Source organism: Palaemon carinicauda, chromosome 17, assembly GCF_036898095.1.
Source record: "Palaemon carinicauda isolate YSFRI2023 chromosome 17, ASM3689809v2, whole genome shotgun sequence".
Taxonomy (NCBI): domain Eukaryota; kingdom Metazoa; phylum Arthropoda; class Malacostraca; order Decapoda; family Palaemonidae; genus Palaemon; species Palaemon carinicauda.
In genome coordinates this window covers 7605455-7631615 of record NC_090741.1, presented here as the reverse complement: position 1 = coordinate 7631615, position 26161 = coordinate 7605455, and the positions used below count along the sequence as shown (strand labels likewise).

Genomic DNA, 26161 nt, shown 5'->3' with positions numbered 1-26161 from the left:
CCAAGAGATCCCAGCCAGATATCCAGCCACGAAGTGGCCTGCATGGCACACTTCTCTACCTTCTCCTGGCAGAGAGTCTCCGAGGCCGAGAACGACACTGGCCGGTCGGAGAGTCTCTCGAGAGGGATTCCCCTGGAGAGCTCTTCCACCGAGTGGTGGAGGGGAAGAGCTAAACAGGACTCGTCGATGATTTCAAAGTACTCCTTTGATGGACACGAGGAGGTGGGAGGAGTTTGTTTCCGGCACTGGAATAGCTGGAGGAGGCTAGCTCGGAGAGCTGGCTCTCGACCTTATCTCTGGCACTCTTGACCCCCTGGGACCAGGGCAAAGCCGTGCTGGTTTTAGGGGGCTTTTGGGTACCAAAGACTGGCTCCAGAACCGTGTCCTTGCCCTCTCGAGGTTCCTCATCAGAGTTAAAACGCTTTTCTTGTGGGGACTCGTGGACGTTCTCCGCGGGCTTAGCTGGTTCTGGTCTGATCCTCGATGAAGATTTCGGGACCGTCTTGGAGTCCTTTGACTCCCTCCTGGGAGGGATGAAGGATTCCAACAAAGATGATGGGGGCTCTTCTCCGCCTCCACCCGAGGACACTTCTTGGCGCGAGGTGGGGTTTCTCCCATTGGTGCGATGGGAGAACGCCTCACCTCACGAGAATCCCCTGAGGACAGAAAACCCTCGTCCACGGGGGATGGAGAGAACGTCTGGGGAGGGGAAGGAGCCTTCCTCGACGGCTTCCGAGGAACCAGTTTTGCCCTTGGAGAAGTAACCACGTCGTCCACTCCTCTCTTCCTCTTCAGGGGGGCCGAGATAGCCACTGATTTGAGGCCTAGTTCAGAGAAGGCGGGCTTGAAAGCCTGGGCAACCGCTCTGATCAAGGGCCCAAACCAGGGCAGCCGACTGACAACAGCGCTGTCAGACACCCTCTGGGGGGAAGGGGATCGCAAGATCCCTAGGAGTGGAAACTACAACTGGGTCTGCTTGAAAAGAAGAAGCTGTAGAAGAGATCCTGGACCTGTCCGGAGATTTCCTTCCTTTCGTTGGGCGCGCTGTCCTGCGCTTACGGGGAGGGGGGGGGAAAGCGATGAAGATGACCTGACGCGCACTGCCGGATCCTGTGTGGGCACGCGCTGTGCGCGCGTGGGTGACGGAGCGCGGGCGGGCAAGCGATGGCGCGCAGGCGAGCGATGGCGCGCAGGCGAGCGATGGCGCGTCGGCGAGCGATGGCGCGTCGGCGAGCGATGGCGCGTCGGCGAGCGATGGCGCGTCGGCGAGCGATGGCGCGTCGGCGAGGGGGCGCGTTGCCGCGCAGGCGAGCGTTGGCGCGTAGGAGAGTTCGCGCGTTGGCGCGCGGGCGAACGATGGCGCGCAGAAGGAGCTCGTGGGCGCGCAGGCGTCAGGGCGCGTGGGCGCGCAGGCGACAGGGCGCGTGGGCGCGCAGGCGACAGGGCGCGCAGGCGACGGCGCGTGGGCGCGCAGGCGACAGGGCGCGTGGGCGCGCAGGCGACAGGGCGCGTGGGCGCGCAGGCGACAGGGCGCGTGGGCGCGCAGGCGACAGGGCGCGTGGGCGCGCAGGCGACAGGGCGCGCAGGCGACAGGGCGCGTGGGCGCCCAGGCGACAGGGCGCGTGGGCGCGCAGGCGACAGGGCGCGCAGGCGACAGGGCGCGTAGGTGTCAGGGTGCGTGGGCGCGTTGGTGCGCGTTCCGGAGACCTCGGAGGGAGTGCAGTCAAAGGATGATTAAGGGCCCGTAAGGGCGAAGCCGTAGGGCGCGTGCGTGCAGGGGGAATATCCCTAGAGCGCAGGTGCGCAGAAGGGCGTTCATCAGGAACTGAAGCTCTGGCAGTGGGTACGTGGGCGCGAGATGGAAACTGCTGGCGAGGGCGCGTAGGTGAGCGATGGCGAACAGGCGAGGTCTGATGGCAAGTCGGCGATCGTGGAGGAGAGCGCTGGCGAGCAGGAGAGGAAGAAGGTTTCTCCTTGGAGCCCCGATCCGAAGATCGAGGGCGAGCAGGCGAGCGATGGCGCACAGGCGAGCGATGGCGCGCAGGCGAGCGGTGGTGCGTCGGCGAGGGGGCGCGTTGCCGCGCAGGCGAGCGTTGGCGTGTAGGAGAGTTCGCGAGTTGGCACGTGGGCGAACGATGGCGCGCACGCAGGCGTCAGGGCGCGTGGGCGCGCAGGCGACAGGGCGCGTGGGCGCGCAGGCGACAGGGCGCGTGGGCGCGCAGGCGACAGGGCGCGTGGGCGCGCAGGCGACAGGGCGCGTGGGCGCGCAGGCGACAGGGCGCGTGGGCGCGCAGGCGACAGGGCGCGTGGGCGCGCAGGCGACAGGGCGCGTGGGCGCGCAGGCGACAGGGCGCGTGGGCGCGCAGGCGACAGGGCGCGTGGGCGCGCAGGCGACAGGGCGCGTGGGCGCGCAGGCGACAGGGCGCGTGGGCGCGCAGGCGACAGGGCGCGTGGGCGCGCAGGCGACAGGGCGCGTGGGCGCGCAGGCGACAGGGCGCGTGGGCGCGCAGGCGACAGGGCGCGTGGGCGCGCAGGCGACAGGGCGCGTGGGCGCGCAGGCGACAGGGCGCGTGGGCGCGCAGGCGACAGGGCGCGTGGGCGCGCAGGGGACAGGGCGCGTGGGCGCGCAGGCGACAGGGCGCTCAGGCGACAGGGCGCACAAGCGACAGGGCGCGTGGTTGTCGGGGTGCGTGGTCGCGTTGGTGCGCGTTCCAGAGACCTCGAATGGAGTGCAGTCACAGGATGATTAAGGGCCCGTAAGGGCGAAGCTGTAGGGCGCATGTGTGCAGGGGGAATATCCTTAGCGCGCAGGCGTGCAGAAGGGCGTTCATCAGGAACTGAAGTTCTGGCAGTGGGTACGTGGGCGCGCGATGGAAACTGCTGGCGATGGCGCGTAGGCAAGGGATGGCGAGCAGGCGAGGTCTGATGGCGAGTCGGCGTTCGTGGAGGAGAGCGCTGACGAGCAGAAGAGGAAGAAGGTTTCTCCTTGGAGCCCTGATCCGAAGATCGAGGGCGAGCAGGCGAGCGATGACGAGCAGGAGAGCGCTGGCGAGCAGGAGAGCGCTGGCGAGCAGGATATCACTGACGAGCAGGAGATCGCTGACGAGCAGGAGACCGAGGGCGTCCATGGCGTGTATCAGGACGAGGGCGCGCAGAGGTCCGTTGGCGAGCAGGAGATCGTGGGTGCGTAGTCTCTGGAACTGCAGGGCAAACAGGAGATCGTGGGCGTGCAGGAGGGCGCTGGCGAGATGAGGCAGCAAACGGTGAGCGCTTGCGTGCAGGCAAACGTTGGCGGACAGGGGAAACCTAGCGCTTAAGGGGCTTACACACAATGTGTGAAAGCCCCTTTTGCCCCGAAGGGACTGGTGCCAGTTTGAAAACGGGATGAGTGGGCGCCCACAGCTTGTCAGCAGCCAGGAAAGATGAAGGCAGGTCAGAAGGTCTGGCCGGCGTAGGAGATCGCAAACAATCTGCGGAGAGGTCCAGGTCCAAGGAAGTAGCAGGAACGGTAGCTGAAGGACGAGGTTCCTCTGCGGGGGACTGCGAGGATGAAGATCCGAAGAGGCGCCTCCTAACACCCTTATGAGGAGAAGGAAGACCTCGGCGACGAAGAGGAAGGCGAGCCTAACGTCGAATGCGTCCTCTGGGAGCAGCAGGCAAACCATCAGCAGTCCTCCGAAGAGGAGTCTCTGTCAGTGAAATCACCCGGGGGGGGGGGGAATCACCCGCAGGAGAGACCGTTGGACTTAGATCCTCCCTCGAAGGATGTTCGGAGGGGGGGAGCAGGGGTTTGAACACTCTCATTGGAAGCATCTGCCACAACAGCCTCGACAATAGACAGAGGGTCAACCTCTGCTCCCAACCTGATCATGTCAAACAGGGCTTCCTTAGAAGGCGAACCCTGAAGCCCCAAGAAAGCCCAAAGCTGCAAAAGATCATCATTAACAGGAGAAATATTTAAATCCTCCCCTGGGGGAGGAGGAGGAGCTGCCTCGCTATGGGAGGCAACTCCCTCTCCCAAACCCCGAGATTGGTCAACAACAGTACGGCCTACGCCTCTCGACCGAGTGGGAGCTTCGGAGGAGGTTTGGGGTACGGAAGAAGAGTCCTTAGGATTTTCCTTCTTCAAAGAAACCTTTGAAGGAGAAATATCCCGTCTGGACTTTTTCTTCCGGCGCCGAGAAAACCTCTCCCACTGGGAGGTAGGCCACTCCCTACATTCCATACAAACATTATCACTTTCACACCGCTGACCCCTACAATAAGGGCATAAAGTGTGAGGATCCGTCTAGATGGAAGACATGAAGGTCCCACAAGGGCGGTCAGGTAACCCAGGGCACTTCCGCATTGTAGAGGCCAACTTCACAACACTCTGAGAAAAAGAAAGAAAAAGCAATGATTAATGGCTGTCAAAAAGGCGAGGGTGAAGGTGGACACGTCCGATCACCACCCGAGTATTTATTGGAATTTGGGTAACATGAAGGATTCTTAGTTTCCCTTTGTTACCCGACTTAGTTGGTTTTGAAACATTAGTAGAGGGGTCCTTTTTTGTTCCTAGGTCGTCAACAGAATTTTCCTTAATTGAATTAGCAGAGGTCGTCAACAGAGGAGGAGGAGGAGCCTCCCCCATTGGTGCGATGGGGGAGTGCTCCGGATAATCCGACTCTCCTGAGGAGGGGTAATCCTCCTCCGCAGGGGAGGGCGAGAAGGTCTTGGGGGGAGAAGGAGCCTTGCGCAAGGATCTGTGCGGAGACAGAATAGGCCTCGGAGGAGGTTCCACAGGAGAGACTCCTCTCTTCCTCTTCAAGGGGGAGGAAGCTGCCGCTGGTTCGTGGCCCGAATCAGAGAGAGCGGGCTTAATAGCCTGCACAAGGGCTCTGACCAGGGTGCCGAACCAGGACTGCTGTCTGACGAACCAGGACTGCTGTCTGACATCCCCTCTAGAGGGAAGGGGATCGAGGGATCCCTAGGAGGAGTCGACAAACGAGGGTTCGCCTGCAGGGCTGAAAGAGATGAGTCCCTAGACTTGTCCAGGAAGCGCCCCTCCTCCGGCGAGCGCACTGGTCTGCGCTTGTGGGGAGGGGAACGCGACGAAGAGGAGTTCGCCTGGCGGCGCTCTCGCTGGGGCTCGTAAGCCGGGCCCTGGTCAGGGTCACACGTGAATGGCTGGCGGGATACTGGAAACTCGCGGGCGGGGGCAGACACGAGGGCGCGATGGCGATAGCGCGGGCGCGTGAGCGCGCAACAGCTGAAGCGGGAGCGTGGTCACTTGAGCGCGTAGACGATGGCGTGTGGGGACCAGGATCCGGAGCAGGAGGCGGCCGAACGCGCGGGCGCGCAGCGACCTGGTGCGGCTGCGAAGGGCGCGAGATAATGGGGCCGCCTGAACGCGTGTCCGGAAGAACCGGACGAGGGTGCGTTAGCGCTGGACCAAGGTCGCGAGCGACCTGGATGAAGCGTTGGCGCGGCGGTTGGCGCTGGTCGGATAAGACCGGCATACTCGCCTGTGGGTGCGGTGGTCGCGCCGGCGATCGTGGGCGCACAAGGAGCGTATCAGGATGCGGTCGCATCGGAGTGCGTTGTTGCGGCGTACTCGCAGGGCGCGCCGTTGGATGATAACGCTCTGGTGTTCGTTGAAGGGCAACCTTAGTTGCCTTGAATACAGGAACGGGGTGTGTAGCGGGAACAGGGTGCGTTACTGGAGCGTCGTGTGCGGTTGCATTAGATGCAAGCTCGCGCGGTCTAGAGGGAGAGCCCAGAGGCGGCCGTGAGCGCCCATGTGCTAACTTGGGAGGCTCCTAGGCGACGCGCTGAGATGTAGCAACGCGAGGGCGCGTTGGTGAGCGCGTGGGCGCTGGAGCTTGAACCGCGCGTGGGCGCGTGTCGCGCGTCTCCCCAGACGGGCGCGACGAGTCCATAGGAACCTGTGGGCGCCTGTGCGCCAGCTTAGGTGCCTCCTGGACCGCTCGCGATGAAGCAGGCACTGGAGGGCGCGTGAGCGCAGGTGGCCGCTGGGGCACCGGTGGACGCATATGCGCAGGTGAGCGCAGTGTCAGGAACTGGTCGCGTATGCGCAGGTGAGTGCTTCCGCACTATCTCAGGAACTGCTGATGGGCGCGATGGCGCAGGTGACCTCTGGGGCACCGGTGGTCCCGTATGCGCAGGTGAGTGCTGGAGCGCCGTATCAGGAACTGGGCGCATATGCGCAGGTGAGCGCTGACGCGCTACCTCAGGAACTGCTGGAGGGCGCCGGGGCGCCGAAGGCCGTGGGCGCGCAGGGGGACCCTGGCGCATAACAGGAACGGAGGCGCGAACGCCTGAGGGTGAGCGCCGAGGCACTAAGTCAAGAACAGCAGCAACATCAGCAGCCGAGCACTCAGGCGGAGACTGCGCAGTGGCAGTATCGGGTGGCGCGTCACGCGCATCAGGAACTCTGGAAGTGGATGGTCTGGGCGACAGGTCACAATGTCCCAAAGGACGACCATCCTCCGAAGGGGATCGCGAACGATCCCTGGAGAGGTCTAGGTTGGTAGCTGGCAGGACAGGAGAATGGCAAGTTGTCTCCTCCGCAGAGGACTGTGGCGACGAGGAGCCGAAGAGGCGCCTCTTAACCCCTTTGAAGGGGGAAGGAAGTCCTCTACGGCAAAGGGGAGGACGAGCCTTCCGCCTTATGCGCCCACAAGGGGCCGTGGGATCAGCAAGCTGACCATCGGTGGGCCTCCGAAGAGGAGTCTCTGTTAGTGAACTCCCCCGAGAGGGAGAATCACCGGCAGGAGAGACCATGGGACTTAGCTCCTCCCTCAAAGGATGTTCGGAGGGGGAGTCTAAGCCTTCAGCTACCTGAGCCACAGGAACGGGCGTTTGGCTAGACCCACGGGATGTTTCCGTCACCACAACGTCAACCAGAGACAGAGGATCTATCTCCGCTGAAGTTGGCGATTGTTTGACGGCCGCACCCAGTTTGATCATGTCAAACAGAGCTTCCTTGGAGGGCGAACCCTGTAGCCCCAAGGAAGCCAAAAGCTGCAAAAGATCATTATTAGACACAAATTCATCCTCCGGGGGAAGAGGGGCAGCTGCCTCGCTATGGGAGGCAACTACCTCTCCCTCACCCAGGGATCAGTTAACAGCACTGCGGTCTACGCTACCACTCGCTGGCCTCTCAGGAGAGGCCGCTCGAGTGGGAGCTTCGGAGGAGGAAAGGGCGACGGAAGAAGAGGTCTTGGGATTTTCTCTCTTCCGAGAAACCTCCGAAGGAGAAATATCCCTTTTAGCCTTCTTCTTGCGTCACCGGTCAAACCTCTCCCACTGGGAAGTAGACCACTCCCTACACTCAATACATACGTTAGACCTATCACACCGTTGGCCCCTACACTGAGGGCATAAGGAGTGAGGATCCGTGTCCAAGGCCAACATAAAGGTACCACAAGGGCGGCCAGAAAGTCCAGGGCACGTACGCATGATGAGAAAAGAGGCCATCTTCACACACACTGAAAAGAGAAAGCAAACAAAATTATGGCAGTCAAAAACGAGGAGAGCGCAGACACATCTGACATCTCTCCGAGCCAAAATTAAAGTGAGCATTTCACCGGTGTGTGTGTGGGGGGGGGGGGGTAAGCTAGCTAACCCCCTACCCCCCCCCCCCCCCCCCCCGCTAACTAGCAGCGGGGTAGGAAACCCTCGTTAAAAACTTTTATGGCTCATCATTCAGCTACGCCGAAGTAATTACCCCATGTAAATAGCGTGGTTTGTATTTCAGTTACAGAACAAATAATGTCTTTTATTATATACATTTTGTTAAAATGCTTAAATTGGCTCACTCACTCTTCGTCAATAAAAAGTTATTTGACTAAGAAAAATACTAAAATGACTAAGAAATTGCAAAATAACATGTTCCTTTTAATTAGTATTTAAAAAACTTCAGTTTGTAAGAAGAATGAACCAAACGTCAAAATCAATTAACTCTCTCTGCAAAGTGAAACCGTGATTCTCTTTCTCTATCATAACGATAGAGTGCAAACTGCGTAGCATAAATAAACTTAACGCTAGTTCATCTTTGAAAACAGAACGAAGACTATTCAAAGAATAAATTTAAAAGACAAAAAATCACTTAAAATATTCATCCCATCGATCTATAAAAATATAAAATTTATCTCGGTATTAAGTACAATTGGAGAGAGAATCGAATAGGCCTAATAAAGGCGGGTGAGATATAAAAATATAGAGGTAAATCTATAAAAATCAACAAGAATTTATAAATGATAAAATAAATACTAAAAACTAAAAGCCTTTCACACACTTCCCATACACTGAGGGAAGGGTCGGCCATATTCTCTCTCTCTACCATGGAAAATCCAGAGATATAAAAAAGCAAGGGTAAAAATCTTTCTCTCCTTTGAAAAAGTGTTTCTCTTGGAGATCTTATTGTTTGAGAATAACTAACACGGCGAAAGCCCAAACCAAAAGAAGTACTTCACCAATAGTTGAAACCCTTGAGGTTTAGTTGCGAGCAAGAAATCAATGTTTATCGTAAGAACGACAGAGAAGAACTGAATAGTATCGGAATATGTTTAGTATCCTGCTGAGTGGTGGCGCTAGTGTACACCCAGCAAACTATCACGGTGATCACTCGTGCGTTTTGAATCTGTCAGAACGTTAGAGACGTTAGCTATATATATATCCACCAGCTAAGTTAAATATTCAAAAATGTTTAAATATAATGACTTGTTCAAATTCTGTGTCACTTCACTCACGTATGTAATGCGAACACTAACATTACCAACGTTACCAATGTTACACAGCGTTACCAAAGTTACGATGGCCTTGTTAACGTTAGCAATGCTACGGTAATATGTACTGGCAAGCAGTAATGTTGAGCTGTGCACGCTAAAATTAGAAATGCTACGCTAACATTAGCAACGTTAAATATAATGGTTCTTGTTCCTTGCTTACGATCACAGGAAAATAAAACATCAACCTCGTATGCACTGGCAAGCGGTAATGTTGAGCTTCACACTCTAACAAAATATAGTAAAACTAACACATTAAAATTAAAGAAATTAATGACTTACTTTTATGACCGTGACAACGTAACTTGTGGGTCACGGGGGTGAACTTGTGACTGTAAGTCTGTAGGGTCTTAACTGCTTTGCCTTATTTTAGTACTGCACTTGGAACACTGTAAATGTTGGTATATTACATTACGAGATTTAAGAAAATTATCAACATTGGAATTCACCTAAATAAAAACCGGTCTTATTTTCGGTAATATTTTACTGTATTACAGGGCAATGTAACCTAATAAAAAAACTTTTTTTCTATAGAAAAAATTCCGCTCTCTTTGAAAGTGACACTCGTTGCCGTCACAAATGAATACAAGTGTAGTTTCCGAAATATATATATATCTATATCCTACAATAATGGGGGACCTCCAGTGGTAACTCGGGGTTTTGGGTGGGGAAAACATACTGGGGAAATGATATATAATGGTAAAACAAGCCTTTTCTTCTCTATACATTACCTTCTTGGATGCATAATAAACGGAGGAAGAGACAAAACAGTATTACTGGATAAACTTTGGAGGCACTGTTGCAAATGCTATAACTCATGAAAAAATATGGTAACCAGAGCTGCCAACGTGTGATGTAGAGCAGCGGCAATGTTACCGTAACATGCTAACATTAGCAGTGTTTTTCATTTATTTTTTGTCATTCTACTTGTCGATTGTAGTCGCTCCCGTTCGTTCGTTTGTACATAGAAGGTTTCGGCCTTCTGCGCAACAACCCGCGCATAGGCTCCTCCTCCTCCACCAATAGGATTTCTCTTTCCCTAACCATGAAATGTAACTATTCGACTTCACTCACGTCATTCAAGTACAGTGAACCCTCGTTTATCGCGGTAGATAGGTTCCAGACCCGGCCGCGATAGGTGAAATTCCGCGAAGTAGTGACATCATATTTACCTATTTATTTAACATGTATATTCGGACTTTTAAAACCTTCCCTTGTACGTAGTACTGTTAACAAACTACCCTTTAATGTACAGAACACTTAATGCATGTACTACAGCACCCTAAACTAAAACAGGCACAAATATTAAAGGCGATTTTATATCATGCGTTTCCTAAACACCTAAAAAGCACGATAAAAAATGGCAACCAATGTTTTGTTTACGTTCATCTCTGATCATAATGAAGAAACAAACTCATTTAGTGTACACATATATGTATAGGTTAGTTTTTGCATCGATTATATTGATTATACAGTATGTTGATTTTTTTTATTACCAATGTTTTACTTTATTTTTCTTAGGACTTCCAAATGAAATGTTTTTCTTTATGACGACGCCTGAAACGACAGCGTCATAAACTACTGTACGCTCAGTAAACAACCATGCTCAGAACAAAGAAGGCATTTAACGCGCATGATGAAAGTGATAAATAATGATATTTACAGTAAAAGCATTTACAAAATATGTTATTAGTACAAATATAATTTACCGTATCTATATAAAATCATACAGTACATACTGTACGTAGCAAAGCAGGAAAACAATTTACGAGAGAGAGAGAGAGAGAGAGAGAGAGAGAGAGAGAGAGAGAGAGAGAGAGAGAGAGAGAGAGAGAGATTGTTTTACGTACGTAAATGTAAATTTTAAACAAAAAAATATGATAGGTTACAACATGTAGACTTTTAAAACCTTTCCTTTAACTTAATGCATACAGTACTAAACTATAAAACAGGCACAAATATTAGAATGTGAGAATATTAAAGTAAAAAATAAAGATTGTTACTGTACTCACCACGAAAGAAGTTCAAGAAAAACTTGAATGATGATGGCGATGAATTTGCTGCACAGTAGAAATGATGATGATGAAGCTGATGATGTGTTCTACTGTGCAGCCAGGTAGTATTTTACGTCTCTTCAGACGGAGGTGTCTTTTCCTGGGACACCTCTTCAACTTCTTCAATTTCTTCCGAAGGCGTAGTAGCAGGAGGAACTGGCTCTTTTTTGCGAGGCTGGAAGAACATTGTGATCGGAAGTTGTTGCCGCTGCTTCTTTTTTCGATCTAAGAGCATCTTGTAGGGAGTCATTATGTCATCAACCTTGTTGCAGAATTGCATCGACCGAACCATATCCTCGTCCCACTCTTGCAACATTTCTTTCACCTCCTTTATATGGTTGCAGACATTGGCAAGCCGTTCTAGTGTTAAGCCCGTTTCTTCGACATTTTCTTGGGTCTCTTCCTGGGTTTCACTCTCTTCTTCGCTTGCCGATTTCGTCAGGTCTTCGAGGTCTGCGTCAGTTAGGGGCTGGGAATGGCAGTCCAACAACTCGTCGACGTCTTCAGTCGTCATGTCGCCAAACCCGTCACCTCCAATTATGGCAGCCAACTGCACAGATTTGCGTACTGCAGAGTGTTGGATTTCAGCAGGTGTAAATCCCTCGTCGTCGTAAACAATCTCGGGCCACAACTTCTTCCAGCTCGCATTCACAGTTGCAGGTTTCATCTCTTGAAGTGCCTTCTGAATATTCTTCAGGCACGTGGCTATGGTGTACTGCCGCCAGTACACCTTCAAGTTAAAATCTTCATCCTCATCATCTTGGGCAGCATCCACACACGCAACGAGGTCCACCAAGGTATTCTTCGTGTAGAGGGCCTTGAACGCCCTGATAACCCCCTGGTCCATCGGTTGAATTAATGACGTGGTGTTGAGTGGCAGGAACTCAACCTGAACGCCCTCACGCGACAGGTCAGTTGCGTGTCCACCAGCGTTATCCATAAGGAGAAGGATCTTGAATGGCAAGCCCTTCTCTACGAGATATTTATTGACTTGCGGGATGAAACACTGGTGGAACCAGTTGGAGGTCAGCATTTTCGTAATCCATGCTTTTGGATTATGCATCCAGTACACGGGAAGGAGATTCTTATTCTTATTTTTCAAAGCGCGAGTATTTTTCGACTTATAAATAAGCCCCGGCTTTAGCAAAAATCCAGCAGCATTGCCACACATCACGAGGGTAACGCGATCCTTGAATGCTTTAAAGCCAGAGGCTTTGGCTTCCTCTTTGAACAGGAAAGTTCGCGACGGCATTCTCTTCCAAAACAAGCCGGTCTCATCCATATTAAAGACTTGTTCCGGCTTGTATCCACCTTCGGCGATAATATTCTTGAACGTCTGGTTCACGTAAGTTTCAGCAGCGGCAGTGTCAGCCGAAGCAGCCTCGCCATGCAGGGAAACGCTTTTCAGGGCGAAGCGTTTCTGAAACTTCGCGAACCATCCTTTGCTGGCGGAAAAACGTTGTTTCTGAGGCTGGGAATCAGTGGATGTCCCTGGTTGAGGATCACCTGCATCATAATCTTCTTCAGCATGGTTGCCATCGTCGTCTTGAGGTTCCTTTGCAGCAAAATTCTGATACAAGCTCAAAGCCTTTGTTCGGATGGTGTTTGTATCCAAGGCTATGTTCTTCTTCCGGCAGTCGGCAATCCACACAGCTAAAGCACCTTCCATGCGTACGATCGTTTTATTACGCGTTGTAACGACTCGCTTCGCTGATCTGCTAAAGGTGATTGCAGCCGTCTTTCTAATGTTCGCCTCGTCCTTCTTGATATAGCGAACAGTAGATTCGTTGATCCCAAAATGGCGCGCTGCGGCCGCATAGCTTCTACCGTCTTTTAACATATCGAGAAGCGTAACCTTCTCAGCAATCGTCATCATCCTTCGGTGGCGTTTAGGCTCACTACCAGCCTTAGTAGAAGCAGAACGCTTGGGAGGCATTGTACAGTAGGATTTGACAAAAAGTTCAACTTAAAAAGGTCGCACACAGCACAGATTAAACTTCACAAACTTAAGAACGTCTACTCAGCGATACGCGGTAACAGAAAGTGGACGACCCGGGCCTGCGAGAACCTAGATGCTGGAAGCTGGAGATGCGGGCAAAACACCAATCACAGGCTAGATAACAAAACTTGAGTTCTGATTCGTCATCTATCAGCGCTTGAACCAATCACAACCCGTCTTACAGTATATGATGCGTAGGTTACCAACTCAAAGTACAAGATACCCCGCGCATACCGTACGTACAGTATTAATAATAATAATAATAAATAATGATAATAATACAGTACAGTACTGTAATAATAATAATAATAATGATAATAATAATAACAATCATAATTTTATTAACAACAACAACAATAATAATAATAATAACAATAATAATAACAGCTTTACGTATGCTATTTTATTCTTTTGTAGGATGTGTGTGTCTCTCTCTCTCTCTCTCTCTCTCTCTCTCTCTCTCTCTCTCTCTCTCTCTCTCTCTCTCGTACGCTTATTCGAAATGTGATTTTTGCAACAAAGAATATTATTGGATGCAGTACTACGTACGTATACATACAAAAGATTCATGGAAAAGAAGCACATCCATTACATTTGTAGCACAGTAGTAGCCATCAGCAGCCTTACACTATTCTAATATTGTATGACTGCATCTGATTTGCGTTTCATGTTCGATTTAATTTTACTACGTACTGTATACAGTACTGAATTATCGTATGATAATAATACAGTAATAATAATAATAATAATGATAATAATAATAACAATAATAATTTTATTAACAACAACAACAATAATAATAATAATAACAATAATAATACACGTAATAGCTTTACGTATGCTATTTTATTCTTTTGTAGGATGTCTCTCTCTCTCTCTCTCTCTCTCTCTCTCTCTCTCTCTCTCTCTCTCTCTCTCTCTCTCTCTCTCTCGTACGCTTATTCGAAATGTGATTTTTGCAACAAAGAATATTATTGGATGCAGTACTACGTACGTATACATACAAAAGAATCATGGAAAAGATGCACATCCATTACATTTGTAGTATAGTAGCCATCAGCAGCCTTACACCATTCTCATATGGTATGACTGCATCTGATTTGCGTTTCATGTTCGATTTAATTTTACTACGTACTGTATACAGTACTGTATTATCGTATGATCACATTCTCTTTTCGTGTTTCATTTCTTTCTGTGCTGAATTATATATCATATGTAATGCAATGAACAATCAGTAAGAGCAGATATTACTAATTACAGTATTAATGGAATTACAGGTAACAAAATATCGTATTTGGGGGTCTTCAGATTTCGCGGTATTTTCGAAATTTCCGGAAAATCCGCGATATGTATATATATATATGGGTTATGGAAAAAACCCGCGAAGTGGTGAATCCGCGATGGTCGAACCGCGAAGTAGCGAGGGTTCACTGACAAATTCGGAGATAATTTGTATTTTTCCTAACCATACAAACCTTAGCTATTTACATGGGGTATTACTTTCGGAGTAGCTGAAATGACGAGCCATGTGTAAATAGCTAAGGTTTTTATGATTAGGAAAAATACAATTTATCTCCGAATTTGTCATTTGTTCCGTAACCGTAATACAAACCATGCTATTTACATGGGGTGACTCAACCCTTAGGTAGGGTGGTAAGTCCCAGCCTCACTGGCTTTGACTTTGCCCGGTGACTCAGGATCCGAGTGTGTAGCACTCGAGATAAGGAGTCCCTGCACCTCGCAAGTTCTTTGCTCCGCAAGGAACGTGCGGCCTACATAAGCTAGTGTGTGAAGGAAAGAAGTGTGACTCGTCCTAGGAAGTTGACCTGAAGTCCTTTAGATGGAAATCTAGGCTAGGACGTTCCCAATACCACCTCGTCAGGGTATGGGGGACGTGTCAGTATTATATTAATACTCGGAACACAAGGAAGCATGGTTTACCTGCAGTGGTTTGAGGTCAGCTGTGCAGAGAACCCAGGATGCTGCTTTCCCCAAGAGAGGGGAGGATGAAGAAGAGAGTAAGGGCAAGACATACTTTTTCATTCATGCAGACTAAAACCGGATAACAATGCCCTCAACCTTCTGCTACTTGTCCATTAAGGAGCCTGAGGTTAGACCAGCTGTTGTGCAGCCAGCACAGGGCCGATAGAGAACGTATCGAGCCTCCTGTGGGTCACGTCCTGAAGGTAGTGGGCTGTGAAGGTCGTTTGACGCTTCCAGACCCCAGCTTGTAGAACCTGCGTCACTGAGAAATTTCTCTTGAATGCCAGGGACGTAGCGATGACCTCTGACATCGTGTGCTCTCGGGCGACGTGACGGAGGAGGGTCTGGATTCAGGGAATGGTGGATAACCCTGCGAATTCAAGCTGAGATGGTGTTCTTAGTGACCCTCCTCTTCGTCCTCCCTGTGCTAACAAACAGGGCTTGCACTCGAGGACGAACTGCAGCTGTTCTCTTCAGATAGAGCCTCAGACTCCTTACTGGGCACAGTAGGAGATGGTCTGGGTCATCTGTTACAGAACGGAGACTCGAAATCCTGAAGGCGTCAAACCGTGGGTCCGGAACTCCAGGATTCTGAGTCTTAGCAACAAACTCGGGGACGAACCCGAACATTACCTCCCCACATCCCCTTAAATGGGCGACGTCGTACGAGAGACCGTGAAGTTCACTGACCCGCTTGGCCGAGGCCAAAGCAAGCAGGAACACCGTCTTCCAAGTCAGGTGACGATCAGAAGCCTGGCGTAATGGTTCGAACGGAGGTCTCTTAAGAGACCTGAGGACACGAACCACGGTTCATGGAGGGGGTCTCACTTCCGACTGAGGGCAGGTAAGCTCGTAGGTTCGTATGAGTAGGGAAAGTTCCAGCGAGGAGGAAAGTTCCAGCGAGGAGGAAAGTTCCAGCGAGGAGGAAATGTCCATTCCTTTCAGCCTGAAGGCCAGGCTTAAAGCTGAGCGATAACCTTTCACCGCCGAGACCGAAAGACGCATTTCTTCCCGCAAATACACAAGAAACTCCGCTATTGCTGGAATAGTGGCATCGAGGGGAGAGATACCCCTTCCACGACACCAACCACAGAAGACTCTCCACTTCGCCTGGTAGACCCCTGCAGATTCGCAGGTGTCGAGACATCCTCTCCGCAACTTGTTGCGAAAAGCCTCTCTCTGTGAGGAGATGCTGGATAGTCTCCAGGCGTGAAGCCGAAGCGATGCTATGGCTTTGTGGAAGATGTTGCAGTGTGGTTGCTTGAGTAGCTCGTGTTGTGGAGGAAGCTCTCTCGGGAGTTCCGTCAGGAGCTGCAAAAGGTCCGGGAACCACTCTGCATGATGCCATAGCGGAGATATTAGGGTCATCGACAGGTCGACCGATAGTCTGGTCTTGTTGAGCACCCTTCTCATCAGACAGAACGGTGGGAAGGTGTAGACGTCGATGTTGTCCCACTGTTGTTGGAAGGCATCTTGCCAGAGTGCCTTGGGGTCCGGGATTGGGGAACAGTATAGCGGAAGCTTGAAGTTAAAGGCTGTCGCGAACAGGTCCACTGTCGGGGAACCCCACAAAGTCAGGACTTTGTTGGCTACTAGAGGATCCAAAGACCACTCGGTACTCACTATCTGCGATGCTCTGCTCTGACTGTCGGCGAGCACATTCCTCTTGCCCGGAATGAAGCGAGCCGATAGTGGAATCAAGTGGGCTTCGGTCCATCTCAGTACCTCTACTGCTAGATGGGATAGTGGGCTTCGGTCCATCTCAGTACCTCTACTGCTAGATGGGATAGCTGTTGTGAAAAGGTACCTCCCTACTTGTTGATGTAAGCCACACCGTGGTGTTGTTGCTCATCACCACCCCAGAGTGACCCGCCAGGATCCGTTGGAACTGTTGAAGTGCCAGATATACGGCCTTCATTTCTAGCAGATTTATGTGGAGGCACTTTTCTGATTCTGCCCATAGGCCTGAGATCCTGTGGTTCAGAACGTGGGCCCCCCACCCTTCTTTTGAAGCGTCCGAGAACAGCATCAAATCCGGGGGGAGGACGAGAAGATCCACTCCCTTTCGAAGGCGTCCGTCCGTCACCCACCACTGAAGGTCCGTCCGTTCCGTAGGGCCCATAGGGACCAGGATGTCCGGGGAATCGTACCCTTGATTCCACCGGGACTTGAGCCGCCATTGCAGGGATCTCATCCTGAGGTGGCCGTTTGGAACCAGACTGGCTAGGGAGGAAAGGTGACCTAGGAGACGTAACCACGATTGGGCTGGAAGCTCTTCTCGTCTGAGGAAAGGCTCTGCGACCCTCCTCAGCCATGCTATCGTGTCGTCTGATGGAAAGGCTTTGTGGAGATTGGTGTCCAATATCATGCCTAGATATACCAGTCGTCGAGATGGGAGCAGAGAAGACTTCTCGAGATTTACCATGATCCCTAGATCTTGGCAAAGTCCCAGAAGCTTGTCTCAGTGTCGAAGAAGGGTCGACTCCGAGTCTGCCAGGATCAGCCAGTCGTCCAGATAACGGAGGAGACGGATGCCGATCCTGTGTGCCCACGAAGATATCAGGGTGAACACTCTGGTGAAAACCTGCGGTGCTGTGGAGAGACTGAAACACAGCACCTTGAACTGGTAGATCTGGTTGTCTAGGCTGAATCTCAAGTACTTCCTGGAAGACAGATGGATTGGGATCTGGAAGTACGCGTCCTTCAGATCCAGTGTACACATGAAGTCTTGCGATCTCACTGCAAGTCTGACCGTGTCTGCTGTCTCCATGCTGAACGGAGTTTGTTTGACAAACTTGTTCAGGGCTGAGAGGTCGATGACGGGTCTCCAGCCTCCAGACGCCTTCTTTACAAGAAAGAGTCGACTGAAGAAGCCTGGGGAGCCGTCGACGACCTGGAGAGCATCCTTCTTGAGCATGGTCTCGACTTCTGCCCAAAGGGCTAGCCCTTTACCGATCCCATGGCATAGGAGCTCAACGACACTGGACTCGCTGTCAGGGGAGGATGAGATGTCGTGAACGGGACGCGGTATCCCTGACTGATCACGGAGATCGTCCAGGAATCAGCCCCGAGTTGCTGCCACCTGAACGCGCAACTTTGTGGGCATCCCCCCACTGGTGGACATGCAGGGGGATTGCCAATCCTAGCGTTTGCGGCCTCAGCCGCTCCCTCTAGGATTCTTGCCTCCCCTGGAGGACTTTCCGCCCTTCTTGTCTTTGACAGGAAAGGACTGCTGTTTGAACACCTTCGTCTTTGCTGCCGGCACCAGTTTCGTCAACTTGGACTGGCGAGGTTGTTGGGGTGCTGGAGGTTTGTAGGGCTTAGATGTAAGACCCCTTTGGAAGAGAGAATCGTAGTTCGATTTCCTCCACCTCTCAGCTGCCTGTTCCACATCCTTGGGCTCAAACAGACTCTTTTCTAGTATGGAAGAGTGTCTGAGCTTGCAGACATCCACGGCTGGGACCTTCACGTGGAACCTCTCGGTCACCGCATCACGACATTTCAAGATCGAGTTTGTCCACAAGTTCGAAACTTGGTAGGCCAGAAACTCGATGGTACGTGTGTCCGAGAGGAGGAAGGTCTCCAGGGCCTTCCTGGTGCTTTCCTTGGAAAGATCATCGGAATGCAACAGGATGCCCAGAGACCCTAGCCAGACATCCAGCCACGAAGTGCCCTGCATGGCACACTTTACGATTTTCTCCTGACTCGGGATCTCCGTTGCCGAGAATGTCACCTGCCGGTTGGAGTCTCTCTCAAGATAAGACTCCCCTGGTGAGCTCTTCCACGGAGTGGTGAAGAGGAAGAGCTAAACAAGGCTCCTCCATGATCTCGAAGTACCTCCTCTGTTGGACACGAGGAGGTGGGAAGAGCTTGTTACCAGCAGGGGAACGGCTGGAGGAGGCGAGTTCCGCAAGCTGGCCCTTGACCTTATCTCTGGCACTCTTCACCCCTTGGGACCAAGGCAAAGCTGAGCTGGCCTTAGAGGGTTTTTGAGTGCCGTAGACTTGGTCCAGGACCGTATCCTTGCCCTCACGAGGGGCGGTCTCGGGGTCCTTGAACTTGTTAAGATGCCTCATCAAAGTCAGGACCTGCCAGAAGGCGTGCTCTGAATCATGCTGCTCTCCTCCTGGTGAGTTGGCAGCAAAGTCTCTTCTCCCCAGCTGCTCTACTTGGGGGGACACATGGGCGTTCTCCTGGGGTCTTGCTGGCTCTAGTCGAATCCTTGAAGAAGACTTCGGGACGCTCTTTGAGTCCTTCGGTTCCCTTCAAGGAGGGATGCAGGACTCCAGCAAAGAAGCCTTAGGACTCTTCTCCGCCCCAGTACACGACGATTCTCCTACTCGAGGTGGGGTCTCTCCCATTGGTGCGGTGGGGGAAGGCCTCGCCTCGGTAGATTCTCCTGAGGACGGAAAAGCTTCGTCCAAAGGAGAAGGAGAGAATATATGAGGGGGGGAAGGAGCCTTCCTTACGGGCTTCTTGGGAGCCAGTTTGACCCTAGGAGAAGTCACCACAAACTCTACTCTTCTCTTCCTCTTCAGTGGGGATGCTGGTTTGAGGCCCAAATCAGCGAAGGCGGGCTAACAGCCTGGACGACAGCTCTGATAAGGGACCCAAACCAAGGCTGATGACTGACGGAAGCATTGTCAGAGACTCCCACTGGAGGGAAGGGGATCGGGCAATCCTTAGGAGTAGACACCACAGGGCCTGCCTGAAAAGAAGTAGAATAAGAAGAATGGTGCCTAGACCTCTCTGAAGACTTCCCCTCCTCCTGCGAGCGCGCTGTCCTGCGCTTGCGGGAAGGGGGGGATCGTCAAGATGATGACCTGGTTGTGGGCGCTCCTGAAGACTCGCTAAGCTGCTCGCGCTGCGAAACCGGTCGAGAATCGCGTGTGGGGTTGCGCTCGCGCGATGGACAAATCGCGGGATCGCGCGCGGGCGGACGTTCACGCGAGCGCGGGCGAGGGGCGCGCGCGGGCGCACGGGCGAGGGGGCGCGCGCAGTTGCAGGGGCAAGTGTTGGCGCGCAGGCGAGCGTCGGCGTGTTGGCGAGCGATGGCGCGCAGGTGAGCGATGGCGCGCAGGCGAGCGATGGCGCGTAGGGCGATCGTGCTCAGGCGAGATTGCGCGTGAGCGCGTAGGAGACCTTTGGCGCGCAGGATCGTGTGCACGCTGGCGACAGATCGCACGGGCTCACAGGAGATCGCTGGCGCGTGGTCAGGAGCAGGCGGCTTGGGCGCAGGGCCAACAGGAGTAGAGGAGCGTACCAGGGGCTGCTCGTGGGGGCGTGTAGGAGACTTTCCGTGAGCGCGCGGGCGTGTAGCGTCTCGTCCAGCTCTGGAAAGGCGCGAAGGCGAGTGCGCACGATGGCGCGTAGGCGAGCTCCGAGGGCGAGCAGGTGATCGCGGGCGAGAAGAAGGAGGCATCTTCTTGCCTGTACCCAGATCCGGGGATCGTGGGCGCGCGGCCGAACGAGGGCGCGCAGAAGATCGCTGGCGAGCTGGGGATCGTGGGCGCGCAGGAGATCGTGGGCGCGCCTGGCGCGTGGCAGGAACAGGGCGCGCAGATGTGCGCTGGCGAGGTGACGCTGGTGCACAGGAGAACGCTGGCGCGTAGGCGAGCGCTTGCGAGCAGGAGAGCTCTGGCGAACAGAAGCATGGTGACGAGCAGGAGAGCGCTGACGAGATGACTCTGCCTCTGCTGCAGGAGATCGCTGACACGCAGGAGGCAGTAGCGAGCGCGCAGGAGAACGTGGGCGAGCAGGAGAAACCTGGTGCTGAAGAGACTTGCTCACATTGTGAGACAAGTCCTTCTGCCCTGAAGGGACCAGAGACCGTTGGAAAACGAGGTGCGTGGGCGCCCACAGTGCGTCAGCTTCCAGGAACGGAGAAGGCAGGTCCACAGGTCTGGCAGGCGTTGGAGATCGCGAACGATCTGCAGAGAGGTCCAGGGATGCAGCTGCAACGGTCAGCTCACGTCGAGGAGGAACCTCTGCGGGGGACGTCGAGGGTGAAGAACCGAAGAGGCGCCTCCTAATCCCCTTGTAGGGAGAAGGAAGGCCTCTACGGCGGAGAGGAGGGCGAGCCTTGCGGCGAAGACGACCTCTAGGAGCAGGCACACCATCGTCGGTCCTCCGAAGAGGAGTCTCTGTCAGTGAACTCCCCGAGGGGGAGAATCACCTGCAGGAGAGACCGTTGGACTCGGCTTCTCCCTCAAGGATGTTCGGAAGGGGGAACTGAGCCTTCAGTTACATCAGCAACCAAGGCAAGGGTTTGACCCGACCCGTCGGAAGCCTCTTCCACAACAACGTCGACGATAGACAGAGGATCTACCTCCGCTATCACCGGCGACTGTTTGACAGCTGCTCCCAACTGGATCAAGTCAAACAGGGCTTCCCTGGAGGGCAAACCCATAAGCCCAAGGAAGCCCAAAGCTGCAATAAATCATCATTAGTAACAGAGTTATCAATATCCTCCCCCGGAAGAGGAGCTGCCTCGCTATGGGAGACAACTCCCTCTCCCGAACCCCGAGGTTGGTCAACAAAAGAATGGCCTACGCTACCACTCGCCGGCCTCTCACGAGAGATCGATAGAGTGGGAGCTTCGGCGGAGGTTCGGACAGCGGAAGAAGAGTCCTTGGAACTTTCCTTCTTCAAGGCAACCCTTCAAGGAGAAATATCCCGCTTAGACTTCTTCCGTCGCCGGGAAAACCTCTCCCACTGGGAGGTAGACCACTCCCTGCACTCACTACAAACATTTTCTCTATCACACCGTTGACCTCTGCAGTACGGACACTAGGTGTGAGGGTCCGTCTCGACCGCCGACATGAACGTCCCACAAGGGCGGTCGGGTAAGCCAGGGCATTTCCGCATGATAGAGGTAGAGGCCAACTTCCGAACACACTCTGAAAGAAAAAGCAAAAAAGATTAAGGCTGTCAAAATGCGAGGGTGAGGTAGACACGTCTGACCGTCACCCAAGCCGAAAGTGAAGTGAATCAGTTCACCGGTGTGTGAGGGGGGAGGGGTAGCTAGCTCCCCATCCCCTACCCCCTTGCTAACTAGCGAGGGGGGGGTAGTAAACCCCCGTTAAAAATCTAATGGCTCGTCATTTCAGCTACGCCAAAAGTAATACCCAATGTAAATAGCGTGGTCTGTATTTCGGTTACGGAACGAACATTACTTGATCCAGTACAACGATACCATTCCTTTTATGTGATACCCTCGTATACATATTACGTTTGACCCAACAATTACTCGTTTTATTATCCGATATCTTATAAAATCACCTCATTTTATATTCCTATTAAATATTATTTATCATACATTCCATTTAACCTTGCTATATTACTTTTATACATTTTGTTATTACCTTATGCCCAAATTTCACATAAATACTTGCTCTGGACAAGTTTCCCATTCTGATTCATTCATGTTTACTCTCTAGACTCCGTTGATTTTCCGTTAACCAATCACGAACACACACGTATGGAAAGTTTGCACAAGGGGGGAGGTAATATTTCCCAACCCCCACCTTCCAACAAACCCTTTTCCATGGAAACCTTTGCCCAAGTCAGGTCTTTGTTAGTTCAAGCGACGCCTTTTTGCGTATTTTACGATGGAAGTTTTAGAAACTTGTAACGACTGCAGTAATTAATACTTGAAAGTATTTTGGTGAATTACAATGTTAATAATTTTCTTAAATCTTGTAATGTAATACTGTAGATCAACGTTTACAGTGTTCCAAGTGCAGTACTAAACTAAGAAAAAGAAGTTAAGACGCCATAGTCTCACATTCACAACACCCTGGTGACCCACAAGTTTCATCGTCGCAGTCATAAAAGTGTCATTAATTTCTTTAATTTTAGTGAGTTAGTTTTACTATTTTGTTAGCATGCGCAGCTCAACATTAACGCTTGCGAGTACATACGAGCTTTATGTTCTATTTTCAAGCGAGCGTAAGCGAGCTAATGACGGAAAAAGAATCATTATATATAGTGTTGCTAATGTTATGAACTTCTAGGTTAGGTTAGGTGGGTTTGTTAGGTTCTGTACCCTTTTTGGGTAAAGCTTTACTGTATTACAGATTCTCATTTCGAACAGAAAATATGTTTTCCTATAGTAAATAACGTTATTTGACCGAATTTGACCTTAATTTCAACCGCAAACAAACAGAACAACCAATTAGACTAACTTTAGGTAGCCAAACTGGTTGCTGTTATTACGGATGAAATGAAGGTGAAAACCAGTTAAATCATGTTATTTTCTACAGGAAAACATATGTTTTCGGTTAAAATATTCAAATATAATGTCTTATATATATTTTGTTAAAATGCTTAAATATAATGACTTTTTCAAATTCTGTGTCACTTCACTCACGTATGTACTAAGAACGGTAACATTAGCAGCGTTACCAATGATATGGAGTTTTTATGATAAAACAAAGTTTTATGAATACTTACCTGGCAGTTATATATATATAGCTGAGTCTCTGACTGCGGCAGAATTTAATCGAAAATCGCGGCAACCGCCTTGTGGTGGTTGTGTGGTTAGATGGTTAACAACCCTTACAGGGTGGTACTTGGAATCATTCCCATTTTCTGTTCCTCAGATTATCTTTGCCGGACCTGTCTCCTGAGGGGAGGTGGGTGGGCTTTAAAATATATATATAACTGCCAGGTAAGTATTCATAAAACTTTGTTTTATCATAAAAACTCCATTTTTATGAATAGAACTTACCTGGCAGTTATATATATATATATAGCTGATTCACACATTTGGAGGAGGGAAACAGACAGAAAAAACATAGTTGGGGAAACAACAAGAGTTGTAGGAGAACAAACACCTTGATTCCTTACCTGCTAAGGTAGCTGACTTCAAAGGTAACTGCCTCTAGAGTCGCTTTCCCTTAGGAGTGTTCAGCCAGGAGTAGACCTGCTACACTGCAAACAACTCAATCGAGTCTGTCAAAGGGGTAGGACCAACAACTTGACTAGACTTCAGAAAACTACCTTCCCATATAAAAAACCTGCAACCTTACTAAAGCTAACCATCTAACCTTGCAGAAATAGATATAAACTATCTATCTGGACTGAGGGAACCGTACCACAGGACGAGGACCTCAGACAACCATAAAAAACACAAACCCATATACAAGTACATAAACTAAGGTTGAGTGGGGGTAGTAACTCCTTTGCCTAATACAGAAGCCGCAGCTACGTATGGGCCCAAGGTATAACACTTGTCATAGTGCACTCTTACCTCTCTGAGGTAATGAGAGGCGAAGACAGAGTTGCTCCTCCAGAACGTTGCGTCCATGATCTGCTTAACTGACATATTTTTCCGGTATGCCAGCGAAGCAGCAATGGCCCTTACTTCGTGAGCCCGTACTTTCAACAGGGCGAAGTTTTCTTCCTCACAAAAGAGGTGGGCTTCCCTAATAGTTTCCCTCAGGAAAAAGGACAAAGCGTTCTTTGACAGGGGTTTTTGAGGATCCTTCACTGAACACCATAAGGAGTTGGAAGCACCCCTCACGCTCTTAGTGTGGGGCAAATAAGCCTTGAGAGCCCTAACCGGGCAGAGGAGGCTTTCCTGTTCTTGACCTACTAGATTCGTGTGGTTAGGGAGGTTAGGGACTTCAAAAGTCCTAGGCCAGGGTTTCGAAGTGTTCTCATTCTTGGCGAGAAAGTCGAACTTCAAGGAACAAACCGCTCCATTTAGGGTGAAGCCTACACGCTTCTCGATTGCCTGGACCTCGCTGATCCTCCTGGCAGTCGCTAGAGACAAAAGGAAGAGGGTTTTCTTAGTCACATCTCGCAGAGAAGCTTGCGAGATAGGCTCAAACTTCCTGGAGCACAAAAACTTAAGCACCACATCCAGGTTCCAAGAAGGGGGTCTTAAGTGCACCTGCTTCGTTGTCTCAAAAGACCTAATGAGGTCCTGCAAGTCCTTATTCTGAGATAACTCTAAGCCTCTATGCCTAAAGACGGTTGAGAGCATGCTCCTGTATCCTTTAATGGTAGATACAGCAAGCTTAGCATCCTGCCTGAGGTACAAAAGAAAGTCTGCAATCTGGCTCAGAGAGGTAGAGGACGAGAAACCTTGCGCCTCCTGCACCAAGCTCTAAAGGTCTCCCACTTTGACTGGTAGACTCTTTGTGAAGAGATCCTCCTTGCCCTGGCAATAGCTTTCGCCGCTTGTGCCGAAAAGCCTCGAGATCTAACGAGCTTCTCGACAGTCTGAAGGCAGTCAGATTGAGAGCGAGGGGGTTTTGGTGAAATCTCTCGAAGTGGGGTTGTCTGAGAAGATCTGGACTTGCCGGGAGTCTTCTTGGAAAGTCCATCAGTAACCCTACCACTTCGGTGAACCATTCCCTCGCAGGCCAGAATGGAGCCACTAGGGTCATTCGTCCCGAATCGAGGAGAGCGAACTTCCTGACAACCAGATTGATGATCTTGAACATGGGAAAGGCATACATGTCCAGCCCCGTCCAATCCATCAAGAAGGCGTCCACTGCAACAGCTTCCTCGTCCGGGACTAGGGAGCAGTAGTTGGGGATCCTCTTGTTTAGACCGGAGGCGAAAAGGTCTATTACTGGTCTGCCCCACAACTTCCAGAGGCTCCGACAGACATGCGGGTTGAGAGTCCACTCTGTAGGAAGGACCTGTCCCCTCCTGCTGAGCATGTCTGCCCTGATGTTTCTCTGCCCTTGAACAAACCTTGTCAACAGCTGGGTCTCGTTCTCGTTCGCCCAGAGGAGAAGCTCTCTCGCAGTTGAGAACAGGGAGAGGGAGTGAGTTCCCCCTTGCTTCCTTATGTACGCGAGAGCTGTGGTGTTGTCGGAATTGATCTCCACAGTCTTTCCCGACACCGAGGTTTTGAAGGCCTTGAGCCCTAACAAAATGGCCATCAATTCCTTCCTGTTGATATGCCAACTGACCTGACTCCCTTCCCAAATACCTGAGACCTCTTTGTTCCCTAGTGTTGCTCCCCAGCCTGACTCGGACGCATCTGAGAATAACACTAAGTCGGGGTTCTTCTTGAACAAGGAGATCCCTTTTCCCAACAGAGCTGGGTCCAGCCACCACATTAAAAGATCCTTGATCTCTGTCGGAATGGGAAAAGAAAAAGTGTCCTCCTGGATCTTTCTGTTCCAAACCTTTGCGAGGAAGTGTTGCAGAGGCCTTAGGTGCAGTCTCCCCAAAGGGACAAACTGCTCCAGGGAGGATAGAGTTCCCAGCAGACTCATCCACTCCTTCGCTGAGCATTCCTGCTTCCTCAAAAAGTCTTTGAGTTTGTCCAGGCACCTGGTCTGCCTCTCCTGGGAGGGAGAATGACGAGAAAC

The 26161-nt window shown here is 51.4% G+C and overlaps 1 protein-coding gene across 14 annotated transcripts in view; it reads right to left on the bottom strand.

Moving 5' to 3' along the window:
* The window catches only part of LOC137656632 (uncharacterized), a 425700-nt gene that overhangs the window by 373972 nt on the left and 25567 nt on the right, over positions 1 to 26161 (bottom strand). The window contains exon 1 of one of the 14 annotated variants that reach the window (XM_068390803.1): positions 9072 to 9183. The exons of the other annotated variants lie outside the window; for them this stretch is intronic. The gene's annotated coding sequence lies outside the window, so the exon portion shown is untranslated. Of the gene's footprint in view, positions 1 to 9071; positions 9184 to 26161 lie in introns of those variants that run through there. 14 annotated transcript variants of the gene reach the window in all.